Source organism: Heterocephalus glaber, unplaced genomic scaffold (genome assembly GCF_053883595.1).
Source record: "Heterocephalus glaber isolate CG9 unplaced genomic scaffold, H.glaber_assembly_v1.0 deba00001719, whole genome shotgun sequence".
In the NCBI taxonomy this organism is placed as follows: domain Eukaryota; kingdom Metazoa; phylum Chordata; class Mammalia; order Rodentia; family Bathyergidae; genus Heterocephalus; species Heterocephalus glaber.
Window position 1 is genome coordinate 5841641 of NW_028258432.1, and position 18777 is coordinate 5860417.

The 18777-nt window shown below is 40.3% G+C and overlaps 1 long non-coding RNA gene across 1 annotated transcript; it reads left to right on the forward strand.

Annotated features, from left to right (window-relative positions):
* The first annotated feature begins 8316 nt into the window (after nt 1–8316).
* LOC147821739 (uncharacterized) lies at nt 8317–9517 on the forward strand. Its single transcript, XR_015446607.1, has 2 exons — nt 8317–8809; nt 9337–9517. It is a non-coding gene; the product is annotated as an uncharacterized LOC147821739 (long non-coding RNA).
* The last annotated feature ends 9260 nt before the right edge of the window (nt 9518–18777 follow it).

An 18777-nucleotide genomic window follows, 5' to 3' on the forward strand; every position in this document is an offset into this window, starting at 1 on the left:
ATCATGAAAGTATCTTATTTCTCCATCAATTTTGAAAGATAGTTTTGTAGGGTACATCAATCTGGGTTGGAGGCTGTTTTCTTTTAGTGCTTGAAGTACATCACTCCAAGCTCTTGTTGCCTTGAGGGATTGCAATTGAGAAATCTGCTGTGATTCTGATGGGCTTTCCTTTGTATGTGATTTGTTTCTTTTCTCTCACTGCTTGTAGAATTTTATTCTTCTGTTGGATTTCTGGAATCCTAACTATTATATGCCTATGTGTAGATTTTTTTTTGATCAAGGCTATTTGGAGTCCTATATGCCTCATTTATCTGTATGTCAAGTTCTTTCCAATTTTAATATATGTGCTGCCGAAGCGAGCACTGTATGTCAAGTTCTTTCCCCCTCCTTAGGAAGTTTTCTGCCATCACTTCTGTGAATAGTTTTTTTATGTCATCTACACTCTCTCCTGTTTCTTCATTGACTCCAGTCAGTCTTATGTTATTCTTCTTTGCATTGTCTAGCAGATGCTGGATTGATTTCTAGTGTTCCTTTAGAATTTTAAAGCAATCTTTCTTTTCCTGGTCACTAATTGCAATCTTATCTTCTATATCTGAAATTCTATCCTCATATTGGTTCATTGTGCTGCACAGACTTTCGATGGAGTTTTTAGTCTTCTGGAAATCTGTTTGCATCTGTTTTATGGATTCCATTTGTTTCTTATGTTGGGATTCCATCATGTTCCTCAGATCCTCTATTTTTTTAATCTGTGTCCTCTCTAGATTTATTAATCATGTCTTGCACTGTGAGCACAATCTTTGCTGTTATCTGAGTAATTATTTCTGATTTCATTTTTCCCAGATCCTCTTTTGTTGTGAGTTCAGAGAGTCCAGGTGTTTGAGTATCAGATTGTTCCATCTCATTTCCCTTTGGGGTTGCTGTAGGTGAACCAGGAGTATGTTTTTGAGGCTTGTTTATGTGTCTTCTCATTTCCACTGGGGGCGATGCTTCTGGCACCTGTGTGGCTCACCTTCTCTGCCCTAGGAGTGTGGGATGGTGGTGGGGGAGCTTCCTTCCAGGTGCTGGGACCAGCTCACCTTCTCTCAGTTATTTACATCTTTAAAAGGAGATTTGAGGGACTGGGGATGTACCTCAATGGTTTTGCCCCCTGCTATGCAAGCTCAAGAACCCAAGTTTCATCCCCAGCACCAAAAAAAAAAAAGGAGATTTGAGAAATATGAAAACATGACAGAACACTTCATAGACCACTTTACACAGTAGATAGGTAGTAATATAGGCAGTAATAAGATGTACATATTTGCAAACATAATTACTAATGGCTGGACTACCTAAATGTTTAACAAGATGGATATAAAACCTGCAGCAGCCACCACTGCATACACAATTACCCAAAGAGCCAAGATTACCAGAAACTTCGTCTTTTATAAATGCAGATGTAGAGAAAGAACATCTCTTCATTTATTGAGGAAATTTAAACACTTTTACATACATGTACAATGCCTCAAAGTCAGCATTGCGATAATGCATTTTTCTGGAGTCAAATTTGCAAAACATGCATACTATAAATTTAAAACTCTAAAATTCTTTACAAAATATATTCTTTCAGTATTGAAGATGATGCAAAGATGAAATACATAGCACAGAGAATTGTAAAATATAATGCTGACATGTTAATAGTGTGGTACATCACATATTTTCAAAAGATGATTCAAGTTCACTTACAAAATTTATTGGACACTCTATTAGAGAATCAAGCATTATTGTTAGAAATAATGAAGCAAAGAGTAGAGGATACCCATCTATCTTTCATGGAGAGTGCAATCCAGAGGGAAGAGGATCAGACTTAGTCATAAAATTATATTGTTACAATGTGTGATGTACACCATAAAGAAGAATTTCAGGTTGTAAAAGGATTGTAAAGCAAAAGAACTAAACTGCACATTAATGCTACAACCACAAAATATTTTCATAAATTGTTATGTATTTAATTTTCCTCAGTTTTTTATTCCAACAAATTGGCAATTGTGTACATATAGATTAAAAATAGCTACTTAGATCTATAATGGCATGTAAGAAATATGCTTTGGCTGACTTCTTTTGTCAAGGTTTTGTCTTGATGATAATGTAAAATGTAAAAAATAAATTATTTTGCTCCCAATTATAAATCTAAAAGACAATCTCAAATATAGCCTTTTCTTTCTCCACTGGATTTGCAGTTTTCTGGATTTTAGCTTTCAGGTTTTCAACATTTGGAATTTTAATCTTTCAGGATTGTGGTTTTTGGGATTTTAGATCTCAAGGACTTTGATCTTTCAGGATTTCAACACTCAGGATTATTGCATCAGGATGTTTTGTGTCTTCTAGGGCTGTGATTGACACTGGATTTTTAAATTTTAATTAATGTATTGATTTATTCATTTGCTTTGTGGTACTGGACCTTCACAGTGAGCTACATATCCAGCCTATTTATTTATTTATTCATTCATTCATTCATTCATGCTTTCATTCAGTTATTTATTCATTCATTCTGAGACAATATCTTGCTAAGTCACTAAATTGCCTAGGCTAGGTTTGAACTTGTGGTCCTCCTACCTCAGCCTCCCAGAGTGCTGCTGTGAGCCACCTTGCTGAGCTGATACTGGACTTTCAAAAGTATTTTCTGCATGCTTGTTTCCCCCTTTCCACTCAGGACTCACTTTGAAACACTGGAAACATTTCCGACTTTGGCCATAAATTTGTCTGTGCACATGTTTATCCAGCACCCCTGCATTGGACACTGACATTTACACAAAGAGGAAGAGACTGAGTAGCAGAAGGGGTGAGGGTGGTACAGGCCTGGCCCAGATGAATCAGCTGTGTTGAGATACATCTCCTTGACTCAGGGATGACTGAGACTCCCAGAACCATGACCATCACTCTGTCGTGCCTGAGGTGACAACCAGCAACTGGTCACAAAAGCTGCTGAACACTAAGGCTACCTTTTACCACCAGGCAGCAAATGTGGCTGAACCTGCAGAGGAGTGTATTCAGCACCTGCCATGGATATCAATATCTGCAGATGCTCAAATCTTTTTTTTTTTTTTTGGTATTGGGGATTGAACTCAGATCCTTCTGCATGCAAGGCAGGTGGTGGAACCACTGAGCTAAATCCCTGGCCCTCAAATCTTGTCTATAAAATAGAGTAGTGTTTGCTTAGAACCTATGCACATCTCCCTATATGCATTCAATCATCTCTAGATTGCTTATAGTACTTAATACAATGCAAATGCCACATAAATACTTGTTATACTATATTGCTTAGGGAATAGTGACCAAAAGAAAAGTCTGTACATGTTCAATACAGACCCATTTTTTAAAACCATACTTTTAATCTGTAGTTGGTTGAACCTACAGTTGTGGATCCCACAGCTATAGAGTAAAATATTTGCTCACTGATCTGGAGATTCAAGAACCCTATATGGATGCTTATTAGACATTGTTGTCCTTTAGTTTTAACTCAGTTGTCACTCTAGTTAACTCTTTCCTGAGCTTCAGGGCTTATTTATGGCTAACCAATTGAATCAAAATTTCTTTTATGTTTGAAATACATATGCAGAAATTCTTTGTTTCCTTCCTGTGCCCCAAGTTAATACACAAAGAAAATTAAACTAATTATGTGGGAAGATCTTTTCTTTCTAAACTGTACAGACACAAAATCTCTCCATATTTCCAAGAGCAATATCATTCCCATGAGTTGCCCTTGTGCATTACTAGGCCTTGAATTAAATGAAAGAAAATTGAGGGCATTGTAATAAAGGCTCACTCATGGCTGCTGCACTGAATTCTTCTAAGCATCAAACATGCATTTCACCTTGGGATCCCAGTTGAAGTCATTTTCTTTCATTTTCATTTACATGCCTCAGAGAAATAGGTACATAAACAAAACTGACAAGATCTGACAGTGTTATTAACGATCAATGTCAAACTTGATAATCGCTTCTAGAGAATCCTTTCATGATATGCTGCTACACACAGGACCTCTGGCTCCAATTGGCCAGGTGGACACTCGGGTGCAGGAATGAAATTGAACTGAGATTTTCAGTAAATTTACCCTTTAGTAAACTTTAAAAAGTGTTAATCAGGTTTTCCTCAAAACCACTGATTGTGGCCAGATGTACACAGTGTAGCTACTGAAGAAATGGTGTTTTTCCTCATTTTGACTTGTTCATCCCATCCATTCTACATCTATTTATTGAGTAATTATGTATAAGGGATGCTAGGTACCTGGAGAGTTTAAAAGGAGGGGGGGGGGGTTGTCAACTGGGCATGGTGGCTTATGTCTGTAATCCCAGAATTCTGGAAGGCTGAGACAGGAGGATTGCAAGTTGCTCACCCTGGGCAACAAGACCCTTTTGCAAAAAAGAAAATAAAAGGCAGGAGTGGCTCAGTGTGAAAGGCCTGGGTTCAATCCCCAGTCCTGAAGTAAAAGGGAAAAGAAGTCATCCAAAAGAATTAAACTATAATGGGAAGATAGCAGTAAGTGTTCCTGTAAGTTAAATTGTTGCTTAGATGTAGCTTCAAAAGACAGCTAGAAGCACCCCCCCACACACACACACATTGGGAATTCAATCCAGGGCCTTCACATTGAGCCTCATCCCTAGCCCCTTCTTCACCCTCTTTTTAAAAATGTTTGAGACAAGATCTCACCAGGTCACTAAGTCACCCATGCTGAGCCCAAACTAGTGCTGGGATTACAGACATGCATCACCACACTCAGCTGTGATAGAGCCTTCTATAAAGCAAAGAATCCAATCATACTGCAATAGTCTTCACTTAATTTGTAAACTGGAATTTTGGTTTAAGGAAATGTGTCCCAGGATTGAGAGTTCACTAAGTGATGGTGGATTGCTCCATGAGACTCTCTAGACATTATATGTGGTAGGAAGAATGTTGAAGATGGTGAGGGACTTGGATAGGATTTGGGAAGAAGCTTGTAGAGCGAAAAACAGTGACCCTCAGAAGGATGGGGAGAGGTAATGGCACCATTTTAGGGAGAATCTCTAATTTGAGGCAGAGAAGTTTAGATTAAACATGATTTATTGACCAAGGGAGCAATGAATGGCATCCATTTTGCAATCATTGTACACACAGCACTGTTTTTCTTACTCTGCTAATATATTCACATGTCACAGGGTGTATCTTTGTTTTGTGCTTTTTGCTCTCATTCATTCATTCATTCATTCACACACACCAGGCACTAGGGTCTGCTTCAGCCTCAGGAGATACAAAACACTGTGTTTTCTGCTGTCAAGGAATTCATGGTCTAATGGTGGAGACTACCTGGAAAAAAGCAATCCTACAGCTGAAACCCAGGGAAACACCTGAGGAAGGTGTTATGAAATATCAAAGAGAAATATTACCAACAAATACCACAAAGCTTTGAGGGCTGGCTTGTTGCTGCCATTTTGTAGAGTTTTACAGATTTTGTATAATTTGCTAGTACTCCTTTTAGTTTCACATTTGTTGTAGTCAGAAAGATTTGGCAAGGGAATACATTAAATACAGGACACATAACATAAAGTTATTTTATGATAATTATTCAAACAGTCAAATGCAAAGGAGTGCAAGAGATTAACTGTACAGTAGAGGCCCAAAGGATTCAACTGAGGGCCTAGATCCCAGCAGTTCCTCACACAAGTCCAGCTGAAGGCCTAGAGTCCAAGCCAATGTCCTCCTCAAGTCCAGCCAGTGGCCTAGAGCCCATGGTAATGTATCATGCTTGTCCGCATTGAGAATCTGCACCTGGAAGGCCCAAAGGCCAGCGGTGGAAGCCAGAAAATCTACGCTGGTGAGATGGGGGATTTCTGCCACCAATCTGAGGGATCCACATCGGAGCCAGGAAGTGATGCTCATGGAGAAGATCAGAGCTCCCCTGATGAAAACAGCAGCCATTCCCAGTGATAGCAAGGTCTCAAGCTCCTCCTCCGATGAGAACAGCCGAGTTTGCATTGGGAAAACCATCCACAGCAAGCTTCTCCTACAAATCAACAGGTCAAGATCTTCCCCCACAGTTCTCTTTTCATGGCTATGGGTAACAATCTTCAGGTGGATCCCCCATGCCCAGACCACGCTGATTCAGTCCAGCTGGGCGTTGCAAGTTGATCATTAGTCAATCCACCACAACATTCCAAATTAAACAATCCTTTTTCCGCAATAATTTATAGAAGCCTCCTGAGAATTGACTTTTTAAATTTAAAATTGGTTTTCATTGACATTTAACCTGAACTTGAGTCTTTCAATTGTGGACATAATATTATGAAAAGTGAATATCATGCCTGTGGCTACTTTGCTGTTAGAGGTTAATCTGGTATACAATTATATTTATAATTCAGCAAAATGTACTGTAGAATGAATCCTTTTTTTCTTTCAAAATTCATTTTAATCATAAATGTTGACAGCCTCTCATTCTGGAAGAGAGAGGTCTGCTTTCCTCATGAACTGACTTGTGTGTGTATATGTGTGTGTGTGTGTGTGTGTGTGCGTGTGTGCACACACACATGCGTGTCTCATTTGCTGAAGTGGAAGTCATCTAGATTCTTCTATAAATTCTAATCATCTTGGCCTGAATATGTAATGTGAGGACACAGCCCTTAACATCTAGCAGGTTCTAAAAGGACACAGTGTTTTCTTGTAAGACTGTCAAGTGGCCATAAAGGACATTAGAGACAGTAATTGGGAGAAAAATTGCTGCTCTACCTACAGACACAGTCTAGTGTCCATAAATGGTTATTATGATTTATATCTAGATATCCTCCCAAAGCCTCATGAGCTTATAGGTGTGGCTTTTGGGAGTGATTTAATCATGGGTGTGTGATACTAGATTAGTCCAATTGGTTTAGCATAATTTTGGGTATAAACAATGGATTTACTGAAGAGGGAAGACCCATCCTGGGTGTGGGTGGCATCAACCAATAGGCTTGCAGCTTGGAAAGAAGAAGTAAGTCCTGCTGTTTCCTGCTTGCTGTGCTGTGAGCTGTTTCTCTTCTGCCATGCTGCCCTGCCTTGGAGCCCACTGACTATGGACCTTCCTGTGTCAGAACAAAGGACACATTGAGATTGCTCACTGTCTTAGGACTGGGTTAATGATTGGTGTGGCTCAATGGCAGGTCTCGATTCCAGTGTGCAGTTGTGTCTTTAGCTGAGATGTTTTTGAGAAAGTTGCATTTGATAATGGATTCAGGAGCTATGATCAGAAAGCAGTGATGTCCCAGAGCACTGGTGGGAGAAGAGATGAGATAGAGCAAATTTCTAAAGCTTTAGTTAGTTATTTTTATATTTCATTTTATTTGTAATTTTATAACTTTACTTGACAATCATTGGACAGTCCTCATCCACACTGAGTTTCTATAAATTTTTGAATATGGTAATAGGAACAGAGGTTATCAAAGTGATGCTTCATTCCATTGCATTTTCTGGACAACTGTACATGGATGTGATATAGAACATTCCTTGTTCCTTGTGGCCAGATTGCTTTGTTAAGCCATCTGGAGCCCTCGTGCCCTTCCTGGCAAATCTCCCACTCTCCCTTAGCACCTGAGGGTGTGGTTCTGGAAGCACATTCCTTAGATGTACTTAAAAATCTTGATGGTTCCATCTTGTTGATGTAGCCCTTCTTCTCTCAGCTTTCTCTGCAGGACCCAAGTTGGAAAGAAAGGTTGTGAGGGACTGTGCTACTTACATTGACAGATTGGAAGTTGTTCTAGGTTTCCCTAAGATTTGACCTGAGTTCTGACATAAGCATGGGTATTGCTGGGCTCTGCTGCCACAGCTTTCACCACTGCTTCTATTTCCTTGCCAAGAGCTGCAGTTCTGAAGTACCCTGACTCTGGGAGTTTGAGGGAGACATCCCACTGCACCCCAGCCAAGATGGGAGGAGTCACCCCTTGGAAGGGGTGGGATGAAGGAGGAGAGAAGCTGAGGGGAAGCCAGAAAAGTAGCAAAGTCTGCTATTTTTTGGGAACTCAACATGCCTCAACAGCCTTGGAGCCATACTTGTGTCCCAGAAAGTGGAATAAAACAAGAAGAGCACAAGCCTAGTTGTCAGACTTTGGTGGGACTTGAGGAACAATGCATACCAGTCAGGCCTTCCCTTCACTCACTGAGAAATTTCTAAATCAGTGGTATTACCCTAAACTGCTTTCTGAAGCAGTGACCCCTCCTCCAATTTCTTTTGCTGTCACACAGAGAACCAGGGAGACTTGACTTCTTGCTCTTTGGAGACCATCCTCATCCTGAGTAAGGTTCTATGAGGTCATAAAGCCAAAGGGCCCACTGTATAAAGAACACCCCAGCCGGCTCATCTCCACACCTGCCACACATTAGAATTTGCAGAATACACAAAGAACTGAGAGCCTCACCTTGAACTTTCAAAATACTTGGAGGTTGCAAACCTTTTGCCAGGAAGACCATCCAGTTCCCAAGCCCTTGGGTTGGCTGAGCGTAGGGCTGAGCTAAAGCAGCAGCACTTCTGAGAAGTTCCCTTGAGCTCCCCAGCCCTGGCTCCTATGCACCCAGAGCATCAGTGCAGAACTCCCGAAGCCCCCTGCTCCTGGGTATGGCTCACCTGTTCACATTCCCACATCGTCAGCCACTCTCAGGCAGGGATCACAGGACTAAAGTGCATGAGGAGCCTTGAAAGGCTGAGAAGGGAAACAGACATGCAGGCAAGCATCAAGACAAGGCAAAGGGAAGAAGCTCTTATTTCCACTGAAGTTTCTCAGGGCAGTTATACTTGGACTACTCCATGGAAACCCAAACTGCATCAGAGTAGGTGAGAACTGGGAGGAAGGAGGGGTTCCCCAAAGGAAGGAACAGCATGAGAACAAATTTGGGGGCGGGAATGTGGAAAACACCTGTGGGCCCCCCCAGCTCTGCCTGCTGCCACCTGCCAGCCCTGTGTGGCCTTGAACAAGCTTCCTGACCCCCGTGTGAAGCGAGAATATGAGTGGAAATGCTGAGGCCTTAGGACAGGGCACGGAAGGGTACATTCTACAAACACCCACTATCGTCAAAACTATTGTTATTACAAGAGCAAATAAGGGTAGCAGAAATTCAGAGAGGGAGGAATGGAAAGTGATCTGGAATAGCCAGATCTTATTTCTGCACCTCCTTCCCATCTGCCCCACCTCCTTTATGAAATCCGTTCTCAAACAGCATTTCAATATTTCCTCTGTCCCAAGGGTCTCTTAAGAAAGAAGGTCATTAAAATTTTACTAAAAAGTCATTGGATCTTTTAAGTATTGAAAATTATGTGTATTTTGACACTGGGTAAGATTTTTCTCATTTCATTCCTGACAGGAGAAAGACAAGAGTACAGATCAATTATGCAAGCAGTAAAAACAAACTTCCTGTGAGCGTGTGTACACATGCACACATGCACACCGGCACAGATGTTCAGTAGAGGATCCTGAGTTATATTTCTGAAGCTTATGGCTAGAGGAGATATGTAAACTGGCCAATTAAATAGTTCCAAATCTCATTTGTCTGTTAATATTTTTTTCTCTAAACTTCCTGGTTGAGTCCCCTTTGAGTTTACGTTATCATAAAAATTACAAGAGAAAAAATACTAATATGGATGACATAAAGATATAAGATAATAATATACAGTAGAATATTTATGTTTTAATTATTTGCCATTAAGCATTAGTCCATCTCCTTTGGTTTTTAGACATTTATATATCAAAGTCTTGTCTCTTTTGGTTTTTATTTTTAAAAATATAAGAAAGTCACACATAAGTAGCATTGCCCTTGTACCCTTCCTATGCCCATAAAAATAACAGAGCTGAAGGACTGCAAAAGAGAAAAAAGGCAATGCCACTGGCTGTCTCAAAGCCAGAAGCTAAAGATGTCATCTGCACATTCAGACCTGACCAAGTTAAATCCCAGAAGTGAAAGAAGATTCCACTATGAACCTCTTCTCCAAGCCACCTGCTCTTTCCCCAGGTCCAGACTACTGATCCTGCCCTTCCCCTGGCACCTAGGCCTCCCACCCCACCGCACCTGGGTAGGGGCCAGTGTTCTCTGTCCTCACTGAAGAGATCACCAGACACTACGCCCCTCCAAGACCATGCCAGAGGGTGCTATGGGAAGAGGAAGGGACACACGGGGGCATGAGGATCTGGTTGGGCAGGCTGTGCCCAAGAAGGTTCTGAGGAAAAGGCTTCCCTATAAGTGACTCCAGCACTGAGAACTGAAGGGTGATCAATGGCTTCTCTTCAGTGGAAGGAGGAAAAACCACTCATGCTAAGACCTGTGGTGTGCTGGGGTCTGAGGTAAACTGATGCTTTACCATTTCCCCTTGGGTAAGGTGTAGTGAAGCCAGATGTGTCTCAGGAAGGGGACCAGGGGGAGTTATGATTGTACTCACAGCTCCTTGAAAGAACACAGTACTGTACCTACATAGACCCATGTGGGGAGAGGTACCAGGATGTTATGGTTTGGGTCTAGATGTCCCCTGAAGCCTCATGTGATCATCATAGGTGGGGCTTTTTCAGAGGTGGCTGGATCTAGAGTGTGTGCTGCTGGGATTAAGAGTGTGTGCTGCTGGGATTAAGAGTGTGTGATTACTAAATCAGTACACTGACTGGTTTGACACTGCTCTAATCCTGGTAGCTTGGATACAATAGAAGGACAAAGAAAGCTTGCCTGCTTTGCTACCTTTGCTTACCATGTACTGTTTCTCCTTTGTGATGCCCCTCTGCTATGGCACCCTGCCTGAGCCAGCTGATTATGAACTGCAACCTCTACAAACTGGGAGCTAAATAAACCTTTCCTCCTTTAACTTGGGGTGTCAGATATTTTGTCTCAGCAATGAGAAAAGTAACTAAGACACAGGAGCAGTCACAAAGCAGAGGGAAGAGTCAGAATTTGGGGCAAGAGACTTGGTTGTGTCTCCATGGAAAAGAACAGACAAAAATGGCAAGCAGGGTTAGGATTGCACAGCTGTGTCTGAAAGTGACCCCCCTCATGTTCACTGTGACTGTTAGAGCAAATGGTTTGGGCCTGTGAGAAGCCTCCAGGTGTGTAGGGATGGGACAGCATCACTTGGGAACAGCTAGCAGCCATTTTGTACAGTCAAAGCTTCAGTTGACAGAATTTAAAAGTATGGATGACAGAGCTGGCAGTGGGGTGAACCAGGAGAGGCAGGTAGGCTCAGAACATGGTAGTGTAGATCATGCTCTAGAAGAAGAGTTTAATGAAGAAAATGGCAGCAGGGGGAGGTGGCTGAGGGCTTTATGTTTTGAAAGGACAGCCTGGGAGCCTGTGGAAAGGGCTCAGGGCAGTTGTGAACAGATCCCCAAGGAGCTTTTCAAAATAATCCAGGAGAAAGAAAACTCTATCCCCACCTTTTGCCAAACCCTGCACAAGGAGGGGTCACTGTGTTCTAAGAGGACTTCACAAGAAGTTAGTGTATCAGTATCTGTGTGAGAAAAGCATTCAGATATACACCAGAATTCTTCAGAGCCAAGCCTTGATAAGGTTAAAAATAAAAGTGTGTGTCATCTCTTTCTCCACTTGGGACTAACTACATTTATTTATCACCAGCTATGTGCTCCTAAGCCCTTAACATGTATAAAAGTTTCAGTCCACACAGTGGCCCAACCAGGACTTGTTTGCTATTTGTGGTTTACATATAAGAAAACCATATCTCATGAAGTTAAATTAGGTTGGTCACCCTCACATAGCTGGTTGAAATCTGTTTGTCTTCCTCTGAATTTATTCATTTTCCATGACCTGCCCATGTGTTTGTAGTGATGATACATTAAGCAGAAATGTCTTTCAGAGGAAAAGTTTGCTTTTACTAAAGCATTTCCTAGCACACTTGAAATTCCATCATAAAGCCAAAAGGGAACTGAATTAATCACTTTTTTAAAAATGTGGTATATTTTGATAAGCTTTGAAAAATGTATACACCCATGTAATTACCACATTAATTCAGAACATTTCTCTCATCTTAAAAAGATCCCTCATATCCATTTCTGGTCTCTCCTCCTCTCTCCCCAGAGGCAGCTAATATTTTAGCTTCTATCCCCAAAGATTAGTATTGGCTGTTGTTGAAAGTAGAATCCTACTTCCTTTGTGTCTGGATTCTTCTGCCCAGGTTAGTGTTTTAGAGATTCCTTCATGCTGTGTGTGTGTATAAGGAGTTGGCTACATTTTATTACTGCATAGTAATCATCTTCAAATGGACGATTGGTTTATTTTAGCAGGCTTTGCTATAACATTGTTCTATCTTCTCATTTGAAAGAACAGCCATATCTTAAAATGTACAATTCTCTTCTTTGCTGTGATCATATTTCTTTTATAAAATCAGGGCCATAGAATTAATTTAGGAAAGAGCTTCTTTCTCCCAGCTGCACATTAATTTTCTGGCAACACCCTTGGCCAGAATTGTTTGCATTAATTGATGAGTTCAGTCCCCCATTGTCAAGAATTAAGACCATCTGCTTCAAATTTTCATCTTAGAGGGCAATCAAGTCCCAGTGACAAGGTAGAACTTCCATAGGCTTACCTGATGTTAACAGATTGTGGAAGGGATGGGTGTTTATGTGAGTGAATTCAAAATGGAGACAGCTACACCTTAAGGAAAAGTGAAGTGTTTTGCTCTGAAAGAAAGAAGAAAGAAAGAAAGAAAGAAAGAGAGGGCTACCCACTCGGGACCCCTCCTGCCCCTCAGGACCTTTCTTATCAATAAAAATCTTTCTACTTTTAACCTCTGCGAGAACAAGAACTCAGCATATCATATAGTTAACAGGTTGGGAGATATAACATTTAATAGTTCATATTTCTCATGACATTATTGGACGTTCCACTGAGATAAGAATTAATAGGAGGTAAGAATTTACTTTTTTTGATTGTTAAATTATATTAAGTAACCAAAATTGTCGTTGTTTGTCACTGCTTGTGCCTCTTGTAAATGCCTTGTACTTTGAGTTCTTATACATTGTTGTTTTGTTAAAATGATGAAGTTTCTTTGAAAGGATATTTTACTTTTGTTGACAAGGTTTTATGTTTCTGTTCTATATTGATTGCTTGATTGACTCATTAGACAATGCTGAGGAAAAAATAATGTTAGATTGTCATCTAACAGCCTTTGCCAATAATTACTAGTAATTAGAAAATGTAGTAAAAATAAATCTTCTCTGTAAAATCTAATTTATAGTTGAAAACTATACATGCCTATTGATAACATGCAGGGACCCAGCTATCAATTAGTAAGGCGCTAGGCCTGCAGCCGCCCTTAAGACTTGGGAGACAGGTTTCGCTGAGCAGTCTGGCCCAATCCTGCTCTATACTCTAGAGAAAATGTTGAGCCAGCTCTGCCTCAGTCTCCTTTCTGGTCTGATCTTCCACTGGTGGGGAGGCAGTCTTAGCTCTTGAGATTCCCCACTCTTAAACCTTTCCAGGCTGAGAGTGATGACTCAGGGGAAGTTGTCTCAGTAACTCACCAAGAGCATGAGAAGAAAAGACCTCCTTTCCGGGTCGCATTTCCAATCTCTCCTGCCAATCTTATATTCTCCTGTACAGAGGCGTGTAAAGTCAGAAAGGATCTCTGAAGTACTCAGTGTCTTTCTCCTAAGAACCTTTAAGTTAACTCCTTAGAAAATGCACATTCTTCCCAATGCCGAAGATAGGGAAGTCATTTTAGATCAGGAAACATTGCCTGTCTCTGAGTTAGATGAGACACAGAGATTATGTCCATCCAGGAGGGCACATGAACCCAATGCCCCCGCTTAGTGCTCTGGGCAACAGCCTTCCTCGGGAGACTGCACCTGAGACCCTGTGGAAAGAACTGACTTCTGGGTGAAACCAGAAGGAGCTACTTCTGTAAGCACAATACTTAAGGGACCAAAACACATTTAGTTTAAGGGAGAATCTTCTCTCTCTCTTCATAGGCCTGGTTCTTATCATTTATGTATGAGAAAATACTTTGGCTAATAAATTGTAAACTAAATGCTGGCAAGACAGGCAGCTAGATTCCCTTCAAGAGACAGATCTCTGGTGGAACTAGTGAAAACTGGAGTGACGACTGAGAGGTCATGGCCAGGGCTACTCTCTGGCAGATGCTCAAAGGTCTCCAGTGGAAACTGGCTCCCAACAGCCTGAATGGGTAATCAGTAGAAAAATCTCTGCATAACCATTGTGCCCTAACTGGACTCCTCAGTGAGGTGAAAGGTAACCCTTCCAGTGCTCATCAGATATCCTCTGTCTCAGAGTGACCTGAAATGATGCTGGTAGGGCCCTTTCTCAAGCCTCCATTAAGAGTTCAGCTACAGGACAGGATTGTTCTCTCTCTGCTAGTAAGATAGACACAAATAGAAAACAGCAACTCAGTAGAGGTTGTTTAACAAATCTTTAATAGGCTAGAAACACTGAAGCTCTTGGGAATTAACTTTAGAACTCCTTGGCTGCTTCACTACTAGACCAAACCTCTCTAGGAGGCCTTACATGGAACAGCTAACAGAGAAATTGTTTGCATTTGTGCTTTGCTAACTAGGAATAAAAGGGATCTCAGCCAGCTTTTCTCTTCTTCTATGTGCTTGTGGAAACCTGATGAATGTGCCTTGTGAACTTTGAAAAATGTGTAGTCTTTGTCTTGCTGCTGGAAGTTATCTAGGTGATCAGATAACACAGCTGCCTTGGTGGTTTTCTTTGCAGGTGAAGATCTCCTAGGCTTTGGTCTGTTTCTGTCTCTAAAAGTGATCTCTTTTGCAGGAAAAAGGCATAGCCCTTTAATCTATCTGCCTCATTCTCTCTCAAAGATTTAGAAAATGGTGACTTAGATACTTTTGATTATTGGGTTGGCTAATGATGTTTCCTTCAAAAAGACATGATTTTACATCTAAAATCAATTGTATCTTGGGCTTTTGAAATTCATATGGGAGTAAGAACACAAGTTCCCTGGGGAAGGTAAGATTTTGTGCTGGTAAAGGGTGGGTACTCCAGTCCAATTTATCTTCTGGACTCTCTCCAGATGGAAGCCACCTGCCATGGAGCTGTGATCCTAGAGGATGCTCTAGCAGCATAAGGAATCAATCAGAATCATAGGGATGCCTTGTTTCTGTTTGTTTTTTCCAGAATGTGGGAATGCCAAGTCAAAGTCTCTTACTCATTTGGAATATATTCTTAAAGTTTGATCCTCACATACTGAGAAAGAACAGCCTAACATTCTTCTGCACCCATGCATGGCCTGCCTATCCTCTAGAGCTAGGATGAAATGCAAAAGGAAGTGTTAATTATGACACCATTTCACAACTAGAATTATACTGTAAAAAAAAAGGGAAGATGATCAGAATTGCCTTATGTCCAGATCTTTTTTTGCATTAAGAGATAATCCTGATTTGTGTTCAAAGTATAAATATAAGCTGCAGGAAGACCAGACTCCTCCAGTCCTTATCACTAAACCTGAGGTTTTCTGCCTTCACCTTTGGACTCTGAGGACAAAGTTTCCGAGGCAATCCCAGTGAAAGATCTACCTACCACCAAACTTGAAGTTTTTCCCACTTGCCCTTTAGAGCCTGAGATCCCTCCCCCTTATCCTTTAGAATCTAAGGGTGAAATTCCCAAGCCAGCTGTAATTAAAACTTCTACAGAACCATATCCACCCATAGATAATTTTGTTCAAACCCCTCAAAGACAATATCCCTTCCAGGAAGAAATGGCAAATATGGGACTGCCTATGTTCATGTGCCTTTTTCACTCAGTGATGTAAGATGGTCAAATTAGATCTAAAAGTTTTTAGATGATCCTGATATGTACATTGAGGTCTTTGAAGAACTTACTCGGACCTATGGACTAGATTAGAAAGATGTAATGTTGCTCTTAAATCAAACATTGAGAGATAAGTAGTATTACAAGCTATACTACATATAGAGACAAATATTATCTTAGTTTTGGAAGCTCAGAAGACAGGCAGCCAAGGGAACAACTGTTTCCTTTTAGAACACAAGTGGTTTCTATACAAGTCCCTACTGGCCTGTCAATCAGATAGATTAAAACAGAAGACATTTTCAGGCATGTAATCTGAAAGTTCTAAGAAAGATGAGAACTAAGCCCTTTGATTATTTAAATTGTTAACTATTTATCAGGAAAAAGATGAGGACATTCCCAGATCCTGATTTGATAAAAGAAAATACTAGTTTTTTCCAAAGTCACAGTCTTATAATATGTAGGTAGTATAACGTTATGTGTCCCCTCAGAAGAGCTTTCTAGCCAAGACTTTGGCTCTGCTGAATTTTCTAAACAGACAGGGATTATAATGTTTCTAGATCTAAGGCACAACTTTGCAGCCTTGAGGTAAAATATTTAGGCCTTATTATATCTAAGGGAACACAAAGACTAGGGGAAGAAAGAATTAAATGGATTCTTTCCTTTCCACACCCCAAGATTCTAAAACAGCTAAGGACATTCCTAGAAATTACAGGCTTTTGTGGCCTTCATATAAAAGGACATAATGAGATTGCTTGACCCCTCTATTAGCTTATAAAAAACCCCAAAAGACAGCCATATTTTAACTTTGGAACCTAGTTTCCAGACCACATTTCAGAAGCTCAAACAAACTAAGTGCCTACCTACAGGACACTGTTTCAGTTTGTATGTTAATAAAATGTGAGACATGGCTTTGGGAGTGTTTCTACAATATAAGAGAGCTGCTCAACAGCCCGTAGGGTATTTAAGTCATAAATTAAATATTATAGATTCAAAATAATTTACTTAAAAAAAGCCCTATACAATATAGTTAGGACACCTTTATTCTCTTTCAAGAGGCAAAAAGCAGCCATTTGGGTTCGTTGATTATTGGTTTGATTTTCCTGCTTGATAATTCAGTTGGTCAATCATAGCTTTTGTCTCTAGAGACATGTTGTGCTAAGGATTGCAGATCCACTCTGGAAAAGCTCCTGATGTTAAATGTCCTTCTACACCTGAGATGGTTAAGATTTTGTTCTTGTGCCATACTTAAAGGCACTCTTCTGTCCCTTCTCCACTGCCCTGCCCCTGAGAAATAACACAGTTCTCAAAAGTGTTTGGTTTGAGGCACTTCCCTCTTCTGTGGGTGCTGGATTTCAAGACAAAGCTTCCAGAATGGTGAGTCTCCTCTCCCTGGAATCCTTCCAGAGTAAAGCTGACCTTTATTTATCTCTGGGCCATATAGAAAATTGGTCTAGGTTTAATCCTGAAACTCTCAAAAAAGAAATGTAAAAGTTTTAGTCCAGATTTATCTCCCTTTCAGCCCTTAGACAAAATTAGAGAATGGTAAGAACAGGTAACCTGGCTCTGGCCACTTCCACACCTCTAGTCAGCTGCCACTGGCACTGGATGAGATAAAGTCTAAGGGACACCTTAGATTGGGCACAGAAAAAGAGGGATAGACAGGGATGCCTTTTCCTTTTTCTTCAAAATGGAAAAAAACTGTCATTGCTAGACATCTGCACCACAGCATGTTGGAGCCTTGACAGGCCTTTTCCCCTCACTGTTTAGAATTCATACTTAGCTCCAAAGAGTGTCACCTAGTCTCTTCTATACCCAAACCTGGCCTGAGTGCACTGCCTGGAGATATTTAAGTTTGTCCCTTTAGAGGAAATAATTACATGTGACTATTGAACAACTATAGCTATAAAAACAACAATAAGAAGCATGTGTAGCTGGGTATTCCAGTTGGATAAGTTGCCAGCATAAGGCTTGTCTTAAAACCATCTTTGCTTTCATAGGTTTAGAAGATTTTTATTCCTTTTAATTCTTATTGCAAGAGATCTCTGTTAGTCTACAAAGTTCTGACTAGTCTTATTCATAGTTATAAACCTAAAAATTATAAAAGTTATTATAATTCAACTTGGCCAAATACATCTGAGTGCACTCTTGTTTATAAACAAGTTGTCTTATGTATGTGTCTGTCTGTCTGTTCAATTTGTTACAATACATGCATCTGTTATGTTTGAGCTTTTTTCTTTTGGCATTTTGGATGTCTGCCTGTAACTCAAGTTGGCTTATAGATAAATATAATTAAAGAGATGCTTCCCCCATGTTGCCAGATGATCCAAATAATGTCAACTGGTTTTACAAATACAGTACATATTGTTGCCTACGTATAATTTAGGAATCTTTCATTGATAAAAATAATGTGTTGATTGTTATGATCTGGCTCTCACAGATCATCTAAAAATTTTTAAGATAATTAAATAAAGACTCTTGGCCTTAGGAAAACTACCAGACAGAACTCCCCTTGGTAAATAAAGGAGCAGCTGCCTGGAAAAATTTATTCCAGCCTTTGTTCACAAAGGGGACCCTAATAATTTCCATAGCCTCATGGGAAATACATTGCTAAACATATTACTGTGATATGTATACACTGGTCATGGTCTAAGTTTTCTGTGGGAAAACAAGGTTTTATTTAAAATGTTCTTGGTACAAAATAAAATTAAGGGACAAAAGGTTCCATGTAACATACTCATGCTATTTCATGGTATATACATCCATGCCTTCTGGGTGTACAGGTCTTCTAAGATACTGTTTATGGTAATGATCTTTCTTGACTCAGGTATCTGCCTTTCCCTAGCACTCCAGCTACTTTTGATAAGAGGTACATGTCAAGCCAAACTTATGTGATGTATGTTGTATGTGTCACCACACTTAGGGATGTTCAAACAGTTGAAACATCACACACTAAAATTAGAGGCTAGTTCTCTTTAGATGGCATCCTACTAAAGGATAACAAATAAGAGTTTTCTTTATGTCATTTAA